The 17,330-nt window shown below is 42.7% G+C and overlaps 1 long non-coding RNA gene across 3 annotated transcripts; it reads right to left on the bottom strand.

The window, feature by feature from the left end:
- Positions 1 to 1,563: 1,563 nt before the first annotated feature.
- On the bottom strand, positions 1,564 to 17,070 carry LOC135980771 (uncharacterized). Of its 3 annotated transcripts, none has more exons than XR_010597672.1 (4): positions 16,737 to 17,070; positions 15,558 to 15,709; positions 14,800 to 15,054; positions 1,564 to 2,728 (listed from the first exon to the last, which is right to left on the bottom strand). It is a non-coding gene; the product is annotated as an uncharacterized LOC135980771 (long non-coding RNA). The 3 variants fall into 3 exon arrangements; XR_010597673.1 differs by lacking the exon at positions 1,564 to 2,728 and adding an exon at positions 7,470 to 11,461 and having other exon boundaries at positions 16,694 to 17,070; XR_010597671.1 differs by lacking the exon at positions 1,564 to 2,728 and adding an exon at positions 7,470 to 11,461.
- Positions 17,071 to 17,330: the final 260 nt, after the last annotated feature.

The following is a 17,330-nucleotide window of genomic DNA, read 5'->3' as shown; positions in this document are numbered from 1 at the left end:
CCCCTGCCCCAGCCTGGAGCCCCTCCTGCACCCAAACTCTCTCCCAGAGTCCACACCCCTCCCACATCCCAACCCTGAGCCCCCTCCCAGAGCTTGCAGTAAGGATATCTCAGAAGCACAGGCCCTCTGTATTGGCTCCTGCCCACCTGCAGTCCTGTCCCATCTCTCAGACAAGGAATTTTCAGCCAGCCATTGAACCAGAACCACCACCAGACTTTTAATGGGGATGTTCCCCAAAGCACAAGAGGGTCCATCAGAAAGCTTCTTGAGCATCTTTCATGGACTTGGAGAGAGGATGATGCATATCTGCCCTAGGCCCTGACCCCTAGCCTGCATCTCCCACACTGTCCTTTGCGTTACCTGTCCTTCCTGCTCACTCTAGTGGGGTCCAGAGGAAGACTGGGGGAAGATTGCCAGACAGCATCTGATCTTCTCAACTATCCAGAAGGGGTGAGATCTGATTGCCTCCCTCCTATTCTGTAGTCCTTTTAGTTCTTCTCTGTGACGGAAAAGGTGCCACTATCCTGCTAGAAGTAAGGGAGGATTCCTTCAGGTTGTTTTCTACTTTTTTCATCCCTGAGATCATAATCTTTGGAGGGATTTAACTAAAAAAATCTCTCTCTAATATTGACTTCGAAAGGGCTCCTCTTTTAGGATTATATTAAAAATGTTTTAAAATATTTTTGTACTCCTTTTGTATGAAATTTTAAAGTTATTGTTCCCTTTGCGAGATTTGCTGTGAAAAGTAGCCCTTTTAATTATTTTTTCCTGAAAGTTCAGGATTTCCACAATGTGAACTCTAAACAGTTAGCTTGTCAATGATCTCTTATTTACTTGGGGAAAGCACTTCATATTTTTAGGATCTCTACTGGGTTTTGGCGTTAGGTTTTTTAATATCTGCTTTGAGATCACTTTCTGAAACTGTTGAATACTTTATTGCTTATTCTTAAATGATATTTTCTCCTTTTTAATGGAGTCAGGGCTGTTATTAAGATTTCACTTCCTTCTTGGATTGGTATTTGCTTTTATTACTAATTTAAAGAAGGTTCCTTGGGAGAAGGGAACATTAAAAATTACATTCTGTTGTGCTGGATAATAGATTTTAAAATGATTTTAAAGGAAATATTATCAGTTCACATCCTGGTCCTTATTACTTCCTAGCCCTGCTCCCCGCAGAGAAATGTCTCCTAAGGGAGACGTGCTAAAAGACAAAATGGGGAGATAAATATTTCTTATGTATGTTCATCCTATGGAATTACAAGCCAAGATTCTTTCATTTTCCCTGCCCTTTGCTGTGTCCTGTTGCAACCACAGCATTGTATAGTGTTTAAAGTGCTGAAAAGCGATCTCCTTCATTCCAACTTCCTTAAAAACTTCTAAAGATACATTAGAAACTATTTTCATTGCCATACCGGGCCTGCAGTCAAAAGGGCTGATTCTGTTGCAACTAAATTCAATTAATAATTTATTTGTAACATTCTCATTACTGGAAAAAAATAAAGCCTGTCAATGATTGTACAAAGAAAAAAAAATAGTGTACATTTTTTGAATTAGTGACAGAAAGATAATTCAAATACTTCAGTAGAGCTGGTTGAAACATTTGTAACTAAATGAAATATAACTGGAATATGAAGTTTTCATCAGGGGGTGGAGGGAAAAAGCCTTTTTTTGATTCTATATTCTGGTGGTTAGGGCTGTAGGCTTGGATGTGGGCGATGCTGGTTCAAATCCGTGATTCAGAGCGAGCTGGGATGAAAAACTCTGGTCTGAATCAGAAAAAATGATCAGGAACTCAAACCTGGGTCTCCCACATCCCAGCCCCCTCCTTCTCCAATGCACCCTGAGACGTTCTGGCTTTTATCTGTAAATGAGCATTTCAACACAACTATGTTTTCATAAAAAGGTATGCCAGGCTTTCTTTTGTTCCAATTTTGAACGAAAACAAATTTTGAAAACTTGCCACAAAACAGAATTGTTGTCCTCTGCTCAGCATAATGCTTTAACCACTGTTCTCGTTAAAAATGAAGATAAATTCAGAGTCAGATATAAGTTAGACCCAGTAGACTAAATTCTGGGGCTTAGCCAACTGTTATTGTCAGACTCCCTTAAAGCTACTTACAGCCACAGTACTGAGACCCAAAGGTGGGATTTTAAAAGTTCAGAGGGAATTAGGCACCCAGCCCCATTAATGGGGTTTGAGTACCTAACTCTCTGAGGCTGCTTTGATAATCTTAGCCTAAATTTGTACAGTTTACATGTTGAGGGGTTAGAAGAAGGCTTATGCTAAAGAAGGATGGGAGCTGCAAAACCAAAATGAACAGGATTTCTGATTCATATAAACAGATGTACTTCCCCAGCTACTAATGCATTGGTACATTTTCCTGCTGAATAATGTGTAAATATTGAAATAAAATATAACACCTTTTTGGAATAGACTGATGCCATAACTTTAACTCAACAGCTTAAAAAATAGAAGAGTAACATGACTGATGTCAAAGTCATAGCTGATTAATTGCTTTCTGGATAGGAACAGCTTTCTCTCCTGTTGGCTGCATTTGTACTTGTTCATATAGTTGATAGTATGTGCTAAGATAGCAACATTTCTGACATTATTATTAACACATCATTCTAAGTGTTAATTGTTATTAAAGAATCCAAGCCTGGATGGATGCTAGCTGGTTGAGTTGCGGATCTTCTGTAGGTAGAATAAACAGTACCAGGGACCTGGCTGGGGGAGCAAAAAAGCACAGTGTCATTTGGCTGTAGCTAAGCATGATAAGGAATGACCGCAGACAGGTCAGTTTTTACACAGCTGGGATGTCCTTTGTCATGATGGACAACATGTTGACATTATTATATTACAAAGGAGAACAACTGCCTCCCTGGTTATATACAGCAAGTGGCTGGTCTCCCATTTGATTTGGGGTATGACAATACTGCAATCATGGGGTGCGATTGGAGCTTGAGTAGACATACCTGAGCTAGCTTTAATCTAGCTTGATTCCAGGAACCGTAAAACTGTGGCAGTGTGCACTTCCGTGGAGGCTGTAGAAGCCTGGCCGGAACTCTGGGTAATTATTTGTGCTGCTGCGGCTTCACTACTCCAGGACCCGAGCTAGCTGCATCTACTAGAGCTGCTATCTCACTCCTTGATTGCAGTATAGATGTACTCTTGGATCGAGGAGAACCGTCATTCTTACATGGATGGCGCATAAAGGGTAAATCAGTACCAATGACTTCAGTGGGATTACTCATGAGTTATTCATGTGCATAAACATCTACAGGATCAGGTCTGGAGCATGTCTCTGGGTTTAGAGGACCTTTGATTGACAAATTCATTCTAATTTCTTTCCTTTAAATATTCATTTGTTGATGTAGTATCTAGGTATTCATATTACTCATAAAATATTAATAAAATTAGTTATAAACAGCCTCATCTCAAAACATTTCTTTTCTCTCATTACAGTTTCTTTTGCAAGCTCTCAGGAAACATGTTTTGCTCCCATTATATGTAAGAGATGCTAGTGATGAACATCCCTCATTATTACTGGGGTATGTTGATAGCAGAGCACTTTGAAGATGAAAGATCTTGGCTTTTTATCAAAATAATTAATTGTAATCTGTCTACTTCAAAGTCCTTTATAAAAAGACCATTTTTAGTAATAAAGGAATTAAATTGTCTGCGAACAATACTGGATCATCATTATCTTCATTGCTGCACACAGCAATGCATAAATTTTCAATTTTTTGCTTTTCATGCTGTTTTTCTGAATTTTTACCAAGATCTCTACATATTTCACTTTTGTTAGTAGCTAATTCACCTCACTTATTGCATCTTCGCAAGCTCCCAGCCAGTGTTCCAAGTGCTTAATATTCTGGGTCATCTTTTGTAAAACCCTTTTTGACTTTGACTTTGATGATTTCTTGATTTATTACAGTACAGTCTGCTGACTGAGCAAGAGTCCAGTGTAGGTAGAAATGAATTTATGCAGGAAATCTTTTCTGCATTAGTAAAGAAAGTGATGTCTCCTGTTTTGTTTTGTTTTTTTGCCAGAAAACTGCCTTTCTAGTTTCCTAGAATGAGGTCCGGGTTCAGAATGAGTTTCATTTTGGTGTCAGCCTGTAAAGGACCCATTTCTACCACCACCACCCCACCATCAGTGAAGGAAGAAAAAGTTGAACTTAAAGTGAAAGCATTAACACTGAGAAAGCAGAGCTTCAACCATTCTTTTTGCATGTAACAGTGAATATTGGCAGTCCAACACAGAGGCCAACTAGAGATGGATACCTAAATAATCCACCTGCAGATTTTGTGTGTTGCCTTTTCTGCCTTTCTCCCATGCTACCACCATCTGTACTCTGTTCCCCATCTGGTCCCTGTTGCTGAGCAATACTATGGTGCGTGACCAGGCCCTGAAGCACATGCATTTTTCATAGCCCCGGCTGGGGGTAAATCTTTGGGCTGGTGAGTCCACAGAGCAAAATGGGAGAACGATTGGGGCGAAGAAGGGAAAGACCTTGGAAAGGTATTTAAAAGCCATGGGGGAAAAAAGACCTGAAAACAGAGAGAACTGCCAGGAAAAGAAAAACATGCATTTGGGCATGATCATGGAGGGAGTCATGGGATTTTTTTTATTCTTGATAAGGTTTGTAAAAGTAATGCTGTAGTCGATGGCCATTGAATACATTTTAGGTTAAGAGTGCACAGAATGGCAGTATTAGTTAATAATCTGAATTTGAATTGAAATCTAAGGTCTGGGGGACTTTCCCTTTCTAATAGGTAGTGTGAAGTGCATTTCAGATAATCACAATGTTATGCAACCAGGTCTGTAATAAAGTGCTATAACCTATTTGAAGTAAGATTGGTATGTAGTGATGCAATAGTTAACTCCACCTATATGTACCTATCAACAGCACTTTCAGAGCCAGATTATAACTTGCACATGGTGCATATTTTATGTTACTAATACTGTATACATCAGAATTCACTATTGTAGATCCACATGGCTAGGTGTGGTATGTATCAGAAATGATAATATGTATTATCTTTTCTTCTGGAAGTTAGGCTAGTTTACTCTATCTATTTTCTGGAGTGTGGGGGAGCAGGAAAGTGGCACCCCTATATATTGGGAATCTTGGACAGTGAGTAAGAGAAGTAGACACTCCAATGTGCAATGCACACTCCAATGTGCCTACCTTCTCAGTGCTAATCTTGATGTAAATGCAATAGGGTGCCTTTGGTTGTTCCTTCACAACTCTACATGGAGCTCTTACTTTAATCCTTTTTTAAAAACCACCTTAACTCCCTTCATGAAATGGGCAACATAGTTCTTACCTCTAGAGACATGGCAAGGGGAATAAAGGACACAAAGAAAAAGCAAGGGGGAAAAGGAAATTTAACATGGGAGAGACCAATGCGGGCTGAACAGAGAATGGGAGAAGTGAAAAGAAAAAGAGAACCAAGAATGAGAAGAAAGAAAAGGCAAGACAGAAAAATAATAAGAGAAATGAGAAAAAATGTGGAGGTATAAGGTTAGAATGAATCACATTCTAAGGAAAGCGTGATAAAAATAGGAGAACTAAAACCAAGATGTGCTAGGGTAATTATTTTTTTAAAACTTCCCAAGTGATCTTATTTCTTAATATTTTACTTCCTTGGAAAATGCCCTACACAGTCAAAGCCTGTTTGCTCCCCAATTAACCATAACTCTCAATTATGTGAATATCATAAATGTTCTCAAAAGTAGCTGCAATATAAAAACGCCTCCCCAGTTAACAAAAACCTCTGGTTATCTGAAGGTTGCGGATGTTCAGAGTTCTGTGGGTTGCTTCAACCTTATTCTTACAATCCCGAGACTGCCCCAGATACTTCACCATTGCTTCTCTGAATCCAGAAGCAGTGAACACTCAAATGTGTCACCTTCTTCCCAGCAGCCCTCTTTGCCATTCACTGTGGTATCAGAGTGTATTCCATCATAAAGCTAAACTCAGCGAACAAGAGTCTTGAGCGAACTCTTCTGATTCTAGGGCTGCCCACCTAACTGATGTGTCCCATCAACCTTTTCACCAAGTCCCTTTAACTGACAAGAAAGCAGCTCCATCTACACAGCCTTAAGCACTACAGCACAGCATTTGAAGGCTAAAAACTCAGTTCAAGTGCCTGTACTTGATAAGAATCAGTCGCTACTTTTCATTTTCTTAGTTAGGCCCTAAAGATCCTGTTAATTTCTTGGCTCTTATTTTAGGCCTTTCTATTGTCTTTAGCTGCTGGAAGCTAAACTACCTCCATCAAACAATTTTACATTTACACTCCCTACCCCCACCAACAAAGATTAGTTACTAGCTGTACAATAACTGTAGTTCTTCAAGATGTTGTAGTGAATGTGGATCCCACTGTAGGTGCTCATAGAATTTTGTTTTGAATAGCAGTATCCATCAGGGTTGTGTATATGCCCTGAGACTTCTTCTGCGCCCATTTGAGAGCATAAAGGAGAAAGTAGCTGTAACCCTTCCCCAGATTCCTTACAAATGAAAGCCTGTGATAGATGAGGAATCTGGAAGCAGGGATGGAGTCGGCCTAACCCTGGAGGTCCCTTTCAGTCCTATGTTCCTACAAGTGCACGGACCAATGGCAAGCCAAAATTGCCTCAAGCTTCAGCTTAAACAGAACCGAATGAAAGCCTGGTCTTTAAATGCAGAAAGTAGCCAAGGATCTTTGAACTGAGACCCAGACAGATCATGTTGGCCTTCCCATACCAAGAATCTCTTCTGTTTAGAAGAATATGTTTTCCTGCTCTATATAAGGTTTTTTTAGACCTGTAAACAGCAATCCCTGCCTGTGGTATGCAGCCAACCAACTGCCATGCTGTCTAATAAAGTGATTTTGGGTCTGGATGGAGTATCTAGCTATGGTGTTGTGAGATCAGGGCCAGGCAGTCTCATAGCTGGATCAGAGGCTGGATGTAATAGGCCCATCAGCCAAAACTGCACTGACCAGTGGGGAGCCATGTGAATAATCTTAGCATTGTCTCTTTTGATGTTGGAAATCCCCCTGACAATCAGGAAAATCTGGGGAAAGGGATATAGGAGGCTTTGGGACCACTGCAGAAGAAAGATATATGGCAATGATCCTGGACTCATGTTCCTTCTGGAACAAAAGTTCTAGCAGTTGTTGTTGATGCAGATGGTGAATAAGTCTATCACCAGAGTTCTCCAGAGATGGAATGGACCTCCATAGCAACCACTCATAAGTAATGAGGGGTGCTAACAAATTCACGGTCCATTTTGGTCAATTTCATGGTCATAGTGTTACCCGGGGTTTTCAGAACCCCCAATAGGGGCAAGTTAACAATTTCACTCCAGGCAGTGTAAGGAATAAATCAACAGCAATTCCATCTGATAAGATTCATGCAAGTAAGCGTGCTCTATCTAAAACTGCAGTTTATTAGATTTAAGCACACACAAACGTGAGCAATAGGTTTAGAACATCCCAGATATTACCTAACATCTGGATTGGTATTGAGTAATTAACAGCAGGCTTGCAGTGGCCAGTTGCTCGCCCACCAGGGAGAAAGGGTGTCAGGAAAAACGTCTCTCAAGATGGCTTCAGAGAGCTGCTCCAAAGTACACACTATTAGCTATTCTGGTATAACTAACTTCTACAAAACACATAGGTCATAATGACCCCTATTGTATCATCACTTTTCTAATGTTCAATAAACTTTTAATATCAGAGGCATCTAGATTCAAGGTTTCCTAACCACCGAGGTTTTCAGTCTCAGTTGTTTACTTTGTCCCCTCCTCCCATTCTGATTAGCAGAAACTGTAGCTAGTTTTGACCTTGCTTCTGAAGCCTGTCTCCAAATTAACCCTTAATTATATGGTGTTCTATTTCATTAATTCATGGTGGCTGAATGCACATAATATGGTTGCAATTAGTTTGATCACATTCTGGGGTATATATATATGTGATGGTGTACCCCATAAGGCTTCATAGGAACATGCTTATGAATGTATATATAATATAACTGGAATATGTTTTATGCTACATATGCCATGTAACATATCTCTGTAAAGGTTATGATCTACTGAATCTATTAATCCTATTTGTATGCATGTATCATTTTTGTATTCGAAGTTATGAACATTGGCTGGGCACTGGCTTGATTTTTAAGTAGCCCTTGTAAAGCATTTGGTCAGCTTCTTGAGAAAGAAATGTACAAACTAAGTGCCCAATCAAGACTTAAGGGACAATAGATCTTGGGAGGCTCCAATCCAAATAAGAAGTCTACATGAGGACATTCAAGGGAGCAGGTAAGCAGTGGCTGCTGCCTGTAAAAAGTGATGCATCTGATGAAGTGGGTATTCACCCATGAAAGCTTATGCTCCAATACATCTGTTAGTTTATAAGGTGCCACATGACTCTTTGTCGCTTTGTAAAAAACTGAGTCATGCATGGACATGTAACTTGCCCATGTGACTTCAAAACTCCATCTTGGAGCTGGACTTTGCATAGGGGAGTGGAGGGGGTCTCTACCCAGAAGAGAAAGTCTACTTAAACCCCTGGGAGACCCCTCCATTTTGCCTTCAGCTGTCTAAAGCCTCTCCACCCCCAAGGATACCTGAAAGAAATAGGAACAAAGGACAGTAACTACAGGGGGTGTGAGTGATTGCTGGACCCAGACTAGAAGGAGACTAGTCTGTAAAAGGAAGCTTACTGGAACTGGTGAGGTTTTATCTGTATTCAGTTTTCTTAGACATAGATTTGTGTGTTCTATTTTATTTTGCTTGGTAATTCACTTTGTTCTGTCTGCTATTACTTGGAACCACTTAAATCCTACTTTCTGTATTTAATAAAATCACTTTTTACTTATTAATTAACCCAGAGTATGTATTAATACCTGGGGAGGGGGGGAACAGCTGTGATTATCTCTCTATCAGTGGTATAGAGGGTGAACAATTTATACAGGGTAAAACAGATTTATTTGGGGTTGGGACCCCATTGGGAGTTGGGCATCTGAGTGTTAAAGACAGGAACACTTCTGTAAGCTGCTTTCAGTTAAGTCTGCAGCTTTAGGGCACGTGGTTCAGACCCTGGGTCTGTGTTGGAGTAGATGGGCGTATCTAGCTCTGCAAGACAGGGTGCTGGAGTCCCAAGCTGCCAGGGAAAGCAGGGGCAGAAGTAGTTTTGGCACATGAGTTGGCAGTTCCCAAGGGGGTTTCTGTGATCCAACCCGTCACAATAAACACCTCTCAAATCCAGGGCAACAATAGGATTTTTAAAATTGTAAATTTAATGATTTCAGCTATTTAAATCTGAAATTTCACGGTGTTCCAAGCAGTGTTATGTACGTGAATGCCAACACATGGCCTCACAACTCCAGACACATCCATATTATTGTAGTCAGGTTTGATTCTAGCCCATGCTCTAGTGACTGCATCGAAAGGAGGAACCTATCTTGAAGGAGGCATGCTCTTTCTGACATAGTCAGGACTCCTAAGAATTCTATCATCTGTGATGGGATAAGAAGCAGTTTTCACACCTCACTAGTGGTGTGTCTACACAGCCTGTGGCAGCGAGCCTCCCAGCCTGGGTCAACAGACTTGGGCTAGTGGGTCTCACACTAGTGCTCTAAAAATAGCTGCCAGCACTTTGAAGTTGTGGCTCAGGCTCTGAAACCTAGGGAGGGGAATGGGCTTCAGAGCCTGCTCTTCCCAAAGACAATCCCCAACCCTTGCCACTCTTCTGGGGGATCTTCCTCACCAGGGGATCATCCGTCATGGCCCCTGTTCCACTAACCTTTTGTCTCAGCTAGGCCAGCAGCCCTTCCACTGCTCCCCTGGCTCCAGCTCTCCGGCATGGAGATGCTAGCAGGCAACCCCTTCTGCTGCTCTCCAGCCTTGAGCCCGCTGGCCCTGGGGTTTGGGGAGGTCAGCCAAACCCCTTTGCTGCTCTCCTGCCTTCCCCCAGGACCCCCCTACAGCTTTCTCCAGGGACCTCCCAGTATTCCTGGTCTTTGGCAGCTCTCACCTCCCAGTCTCTCCCCTCTAGGACCAAGCTCTCTCTCTTGAGCTCAATTGGGGTCAGCTGACCAATCAGAGGAGTTCTGGCCTCTTCCAAGGGACAGTGTCATCCTGTGAAAGGATCATTTTCTGATGGTAGGGGAGAAGGGTCTCTGCTTAAATCAGCGAGAAGGACTATGTTGATGATAGCAAGGAGGAGAATATCTCCTCCTCAAAAGCAGTGTCAAGAAGTGACATGGTGTGACACTTTCTCAGGGTATCCAGGACTGAGAGTCACTCTCCTGCATCCAGCAAGAGGGAGAATTGCTTGTGCTAACTAGGTTTCAGCTCTAACACCTCCAGTCTGTTAGGGCTGGTCTACACTAGAAAATTAGATCAACCCAGCTACATTGCTCAGGGGGTGAAAGTACACAACCCTGAGCGATAGTGTTAAGCTGACTTAAGTCTCTTTGTAGAATGATTCATTCTCCAATGTGCTCCTTTCCTGTTGACTCAGTATGTAAATGGGGTTCCCATTCTGTTGGCTTACAATGCTTAATTTACATTTTGACAGACACCTTACCTCCTGCCTGGAAGAAACCTGTTTTTCCTCTTTGGTTGGTAACAGACTTTAAAACACATTTTGAGTGCATATACACAACTCCTAAAATATCATCCCTACGTATATCTTGCAGGGATTAGGAGGATCCATAGGGCATAAGCTTGTTAGAGAACTCACAATATAATTTACGGCTAAAATACCATAAAAGTGGTGTGCTAGGTGTAGTGAGGTTGCCAGGCCTGTTAGCAGTTATTGTCACAGCAGTGAAACCTTTCATGGTTGGCACTGAGGAGTTCTTAAGATCACACCTGGGGCCAGTGCTGGTCACTTCTTCAGTACTTGGCATGTGCCTGGGGGTGATGTCCAGGCACATACCTTGGACCCTTGCTTGGCTCTATCATGGATAATGGTACTGGATCTCTCATCTGCTCAGGGGTTTTGTCCTTGGAGGCATGATATCTAGCATCCTCCCTCTGGGATTTCCCTTCAGTCCTATAGCTCTGTTTCAAGTTTGGTCCAGTTATACAAGTCAGTGTCCCCCTTTATGAATGGGCATAGCTGCTGGCTTTACTGCGTGGGGTGCCAGCTTCAAGGCAGCTAGTACAGGCTGGTTGTGGGGCTGTTGGTGCCAAGGGCTTCACCAATATTAAGGGGTCAACCAGGCCAATTCTGCCAGTGTCCTCTTCACCTTCTTTCCACTGTCTGATCCCAGGGTGTGATGTGTTCAAGGGAGAACTGGCTAAAGCTGGTTTATCCGGCCTCACTCTTGTAGCCTCTGAGCCTGAAGTAGCCTGCATGGACTACATTAGCAGATGTAGCTTGAGCCAAGAATCCTGGACTTGTGTATCCTAGAGGAAAAGGACTTGAACACAAACAGCTGTCTGGGATGTGGCTCTCCTGTAGGCAGACAAGACATTAGCTATGTCCATCCTCGATTGCAATCAGTCCATTGCAGGATGACACGGTTTGAACCTTTAGGGTTTGGATTCCACCATGAGGCATAGTGGTTGACTGGTTTTTCCTTTTCTTTTTTTTAAATTTAAAGTATATCCTCAGATGAGAGTGGGAAGATGAGATTTCTTCCCCAAGTTGGTTGGAAAAGAGCCAATTTAGGGTCTTTGAAGAGACTAGCATATCAGATTCTCACTGGGTTCTGTCTCACTTACATGGGCAGTATGAAGTAACTGAGGGAGGGTTGCTGCTCTTTATGCCCTCACATGGGAGCATGAGGAGGCATGAGGCACAGAGCACAGGTGTGGCCCAGACAGACATGGATATTTGGAAAAACTCCAGTCTCATACACACGAAACCCAAGCACACCTACAGTGGGAACTGCACTGATGCCTCCGAAGAACCACTACAACATAAATGCATAATGGAAGGCATGAGGCCAGTGATCAAACAGTTCTTTTGATCAGGCCTTATTCACAGCTATCATTCACAGTAGGGTGACCAGATGACAGGAAGAAAATATCGGGACACAAGGGGGGGGGGGTCACTGGCGGAGCAAAAAAAACCAAAAAACCGAGTGCTGCCGGTGTAAGGACACAAACAGCTCCCTCTCCCAATTCCCTACTGTGACCCAGTGCTGCTGGCAGTCGGGGGCGGGAGCTGAGAACAGCCCAGGGCTGCGGGCAGTCAGAGGAGATTATGCACCCTTCCTTAGGTATGCATACCTTCAGCCTCTGGTTTTTAGGAGGGGGGGGGGGGGAGAAACCAACAGAGAACAGCTGAGTGCTGCCGGCAGTCAGAGGAGAAGAAAAAAAAAAGCCGAGAACAGCTGAGTGCTGCCGGCAGCCCGGCAGAGAAAAAAAAAAAAAAAAAAGCCGAGTGCAGCGTCCCGACCGAAGATCAATCGGGACGCGGGACAAATGCCTAAATATCGGGACGGTCCCGATTTTATCGGGACGTCTGGTCACCCTAATTCACAGAGACATATTTTTAGCATATATAGTTATATCAGCCAGTCCATAAGTCTTAAGTAAATATTGCCTGTGGCAGACAGAATGCCTGACCTTTCATAACTGGGCCTTTTCATGATAGGTTGCCATGGTGACTGCTGTACAAGACAACCCAAACTGTCTTCCACTATGAACTCATGAAAAACAAAGGCTTAAAAATTATGATTAGAAGAAATTTAAAATACTGTACATATAATCAAGGCCCTTAAATTCTATGGTGTTACTAGGTGAAAAAATAAAATCTATATGGACTTTTGCAACGGGCATTACTTCTATTTAAGGATTTTGTGCTCAGACTTAAAAGCACAGACATTAAAATTTCATCATGTGTTTCCAAGAAAAATGTCCTCTGCTTAGTAAAAGAATTAAAAAACCTGCATGGTCACTGCAGTGAACGGCTGTGGAGCGATGAATGAGAGTGCGGTAGGAGAAAACGTGCTTGATTTAATCAGCATTACATCAACCAGGAGGGATTCTTGCAAGAGAATTGCTAACATCTACCATTCTCTAGAGCCACAGAGCTTCCAGATCCACAGGGAAGGCTCAACCCTGCTTTGCATTTCATACACACCGTGACTGGGTCAGAACAGAGTAAATCTAAAACATATCCCTCCCCAGAGTGCTCAGATCATTCTAAATAAATAAAAACATCCTGCAAAACAGTGTAATATATCTATAAACCCTCTGTCAAAGTATTTCTGCCAGCTACAGGGCTATTTTAAGCTCCATCTCATACATGAGGCTCAGCTTGGTTCTGAATCCCAATGATATGAATGCAGCTTATCCCCAATTCATTTGCAAGTTCCAGAAAAAAAGGAAGGATGTAGGGAATTTGCCCTAGAATCCTTATGAGAAGGCAGAGAAAGGGGTTGGCCATCCTACTGGCCACGCTACCCTGAAAATATACAACATAGACACACAAAGTTCTGACGCAGAAGGTCTGCAAACTCTTTAAAAAGTGGTTGTGATTAGAGGAATTGTAGGAGGAGCCAAGTCTAAAGCACAATCGATGCTACCTTGGAAACAGTGGTTTTAGAAAACTGATCCAAAACACTACTGCTATGAGAAGCACTAACTTGCTATTAGTAAACATCTGCATCTTTTTGTGCAAAATGTAAGTGTTTAATTGGTTGTCCAAGCATACAAAGGCTATCTGTAAATGGGACTCTACCCTGCAAGGTGCTGAGCACTCCGGCCTCGATTCAGCAATTCCCTTAAGCGTGTGCTTAATGGTAAGCATATGAGCAGTCCCATTAAAGTCAGTGGCAGTACTCATGTCCACAAAATTAAACACCTGTTTAGTACATTCTTGGATTGGTGTCAAAATGCTCAGCACCCAGCAGGATTGAGCCTGTGGTAGGGAGGTGCATGCTTCATATTGGACCACAAGGGGCCTGGAAAAGCTTTTGTTGTATATTTCCATATGTGGGGGCATCTTACCACTGATTCTTTCATGTGCTGAGTGGTGTTAAATGCTGCATCTTCTTCAATAGTTTACAGGTTTTAACTTTCCCAAGGGGATGTTGCTAGCCATATTCACTTGTCCCTGCACACACTTTTTGGCATGATCCATAATTTACTACAGAAATCAGCTGCGTAAGTTGAGGATCTTAGCTTCTTCTGTACCTTTTTACTACCAAGGGCAATGTATGACCCTATGTTAATAACTTCTGCCTTCTTTGCCTCAATAAATTATCTTATAATATTAATCACATAGGGCCGTATTGGGCCACTGATTTGTAACCAGAATTCCCTATTGAAATCAACAATGAAATCTGTTTAAGTGAATGCTTGAACTATGGCCTGCAGAAAGCAGCAGCATTCACTTACAACTACCAAAATTCCAGGCTTAAAAAGATGTTTCAATCAGAATTCTTTGAGGATGTCAACAATCATGTGGACAAGGATGACCAGTGGATATAGTCTACTTGGATTTTCAGAAAGCCTTTGACAAGCCTCAAAGACTCTTAAGCAAAGTAAGCAGTCAGGGAAAAAGAGGGAACGTCCTCCCATGCATTGGGAAAAGATAGGAAACAAAGGCAAGGAATAAATCGGCTTTCACAGTGGAAAGAGGTAAATAGCTGGGTGCCCCAAGTATATTACTGGGACCAGTTCTGTTCAACATATTCTAAGTAGTGCAACTTTTAATGGCTCCTGCAATTCTTTAAACAACTGAACCTTTAGGGCTTATTTCTAATCTCAGAAACAGATTTTTTTTTCTAAAATTTAAAAATTACTAAATTACACAGGAATGTTCAGATTGGTTTCAGATACCTTGATACCATGTGTTATCGTTACATGGCTAACTGCACCTCTGTCTCCTTTCTGGTCTCTCTGTATGCACTCCTTGGGCCTCATGTCTTTACCTATGCCACAATGGAATTCCACAATTCTCCTACTTGTAGACCAGACCCTGGGCTACAGTACCTGCATATCAACCATTCTCACCCAGCAGGTCGGACTGAGTTCTGTCACCTGCACCTGTGGCTCTTCCCTTTGGAGGTCGGTGACAGTGATGAGACAACCTTCCTAGAACAAAAATATTATTTAACATTAGGAACAAAACATTGAAAGAGAATTTTTTTTTTTTTTTTTTTTTTTTTTTTAACCACACACACACAAAGCCTATTTTACCCAAAGGCCTACTATTCCATGATGACCACCTTGGCTGGGCTAACTTCTTCAGACACCCCAGTGAGTGTGTGTGTGTGTGTCTCTCAGACTGGTTCCCTGAACGACTCTCCTCTCCTGAGACCCTTTTTAAAGAGTGCTATAGCTCTTCTTCCCCTCCCCCAGTTTATTTCTGTGGTCCTGAGCTCTGGCCTTTCTGGACAAAACCAGCTTTGCAGGTTGGCTGGGGAGGAGGTAAAATCTTCAAAGCTAACAGGTTGGGCATTGTCCCTTAACACTCCTCAAGTGTTTGCTGAGGGGTGGTTTATCTTGAACTATTTTTTTTCCCATTTGCTTGTATCTCTCTTAAGCTAAACCAATATATCCATACAGTAAACATCTCAATAACCAGGCCAACCTACACTATTCAGAAATTGTATAGAGCAGCTCCAATTCCATCACACCATGTCTTCACTGTGCTTGCTCCATGATGCCGGCTAAAGCTCTCAGAGAAATAGAAGTCTGTATCCTTCATGTGACGATCTTGGGTTATACTTCAATCAGCTATATCTAACTAGAAGACATTACTCTCCATCAACATTAGGAAAAAGGTCAAGTTTAAGTCAGGTTTACCTAGCATGTGTTACCCAAGCCCAATCTAAACTCATCCACTATTCCTAGTCAAGACAAAGCCTGAAAGAAACTAACCAGTTAGAACTGATCAAATACAGCAAAATCAAATGTCAAAATCAATATTCACAAATATTTGTTTGAATTCCCCAGAGTTGTTGGATTCTACTATGTTTAATATTTATTTGCAAAAACATTTGCAGAATGGCTGTCCTTAATCTGAATACCTCCTGTTAACAAGAGTATTCGTGCATGAACCAATATGCTCAGTATTCATTATTTGTGATTTGGCTGACACTATTGATCACTTCTTATTTTTTGTTCTCCTTTATAAGAAGTTTCAGCTATCCAACTGTGGGAGTGTAAGCAAGTGTGGCCATCCCTCCGAGTCTGCCTTTGAGGGAGGTCACACCTCCTCAGTCTCTAAAACCAAGAAAGGGGGAATTAGTGGTACGCAATGGGCCCTGGCCTTCAAGCAGCGTGGGGCTGCAAACAGTCAGGGCTCCTCTGGCCTGCAGTCAGGTAGAGCTGTAGCAGTTTATTCACACAGCATTGAAACAGGGCAGGACAAAAAACAGTCAAGGCTCTGGCTTTCAGTCACACGGAGCTGTAGCACCATCCCAGTCTATGGGGCTCATGCAGGGGGTGAACACTGAGCACTGTCTATGGGGCGCATGCAGGGGGGTGAGCATCAAGCATAGTCTATGGGTCTGAGGCAGGATTGTCTGAGGAGCGCAGGCCTCCTGGCCTAAAGAGGGGGAGTACTGTCACCCCAGGGTGAGGTGACAGTGGGGCCACAGGCCCCCTCAACTCCACCACATCCCAGCCCAGGGCCCCAACAGTGGTACAGTGGTCCACCACGGGTCAGTGGGGATCTGCCTGCAACACGCTGACCTTGTATCAGGCCAGCTCTCAAACAGACTGTTACCTGGTTTCCCTGGTCTGCTTCCTACTCCCTCCCTCGGATGTACCTGTGTCCAGAGGTCGTCTTCAGTCTCCCTGAGATATACCGCCAAGGGCAGCAGTAGCAGCTCCTCAGTGTTCGGAGTGGCAGAGCTCTCTGGAAGCTCATGCAGGCCCTTGGGGCAACTATGGTTCTCCTCAGCGTCCCTCGCCAGCAGCAGGAAAAACACATCTGTCTCCCTTAGCAGCTTTCTCCTAAGTGAGCTGCTGGGCCAGCCTTTTATACTTCCTCTTCCTGTCCCGCCCCTCTCCTTCCAGCATGCAGGATGTTGTCCTCCTGGCTCTGTCCACCAGGTGGCTTGTGGCATTCCCTCTGCATCTGCCTCTGAGGGAGGCCACGCCTTCTCACTACAGGGAGGAAAATGTTTCAATGTCATTTAAGTCAGTTTTCATTATTTGCAGTGTGTGATAAGTGAATAGATGGAGTGAAGAGTTTGCAAACACACCAGAAGCTGATTTTATTTGAATAAATCATTTAATAAATATTGTGAATTATTAATTAATTAGCTCCAAATCAGCATTGATTTGCCATAGATTCACGAATGCAAAAAAGGGCTAAGTTTAGTGGACAATTTATTCACAAGTAATTTGCCACCAAAATT

This window comes from Chrysemys picta, chromosome 1, assembly GCF_011386835.1.
Source record: "Chrysemys picta bellii isolate R12L10 chromosome 1, ASM1138683v2, whole genome shotgun sequence".
Taxonomy (NCBI): domain Eukaryota; kingdom Metazoa; phylum Chordata; order Testudines; family Emydidae; genus Chrysemys; species Chrysemys picta.
Note: the sequence above shows the minus strand (reverse complement) of the source record. Positions and strands in the feature narration are given on the sequence as shown.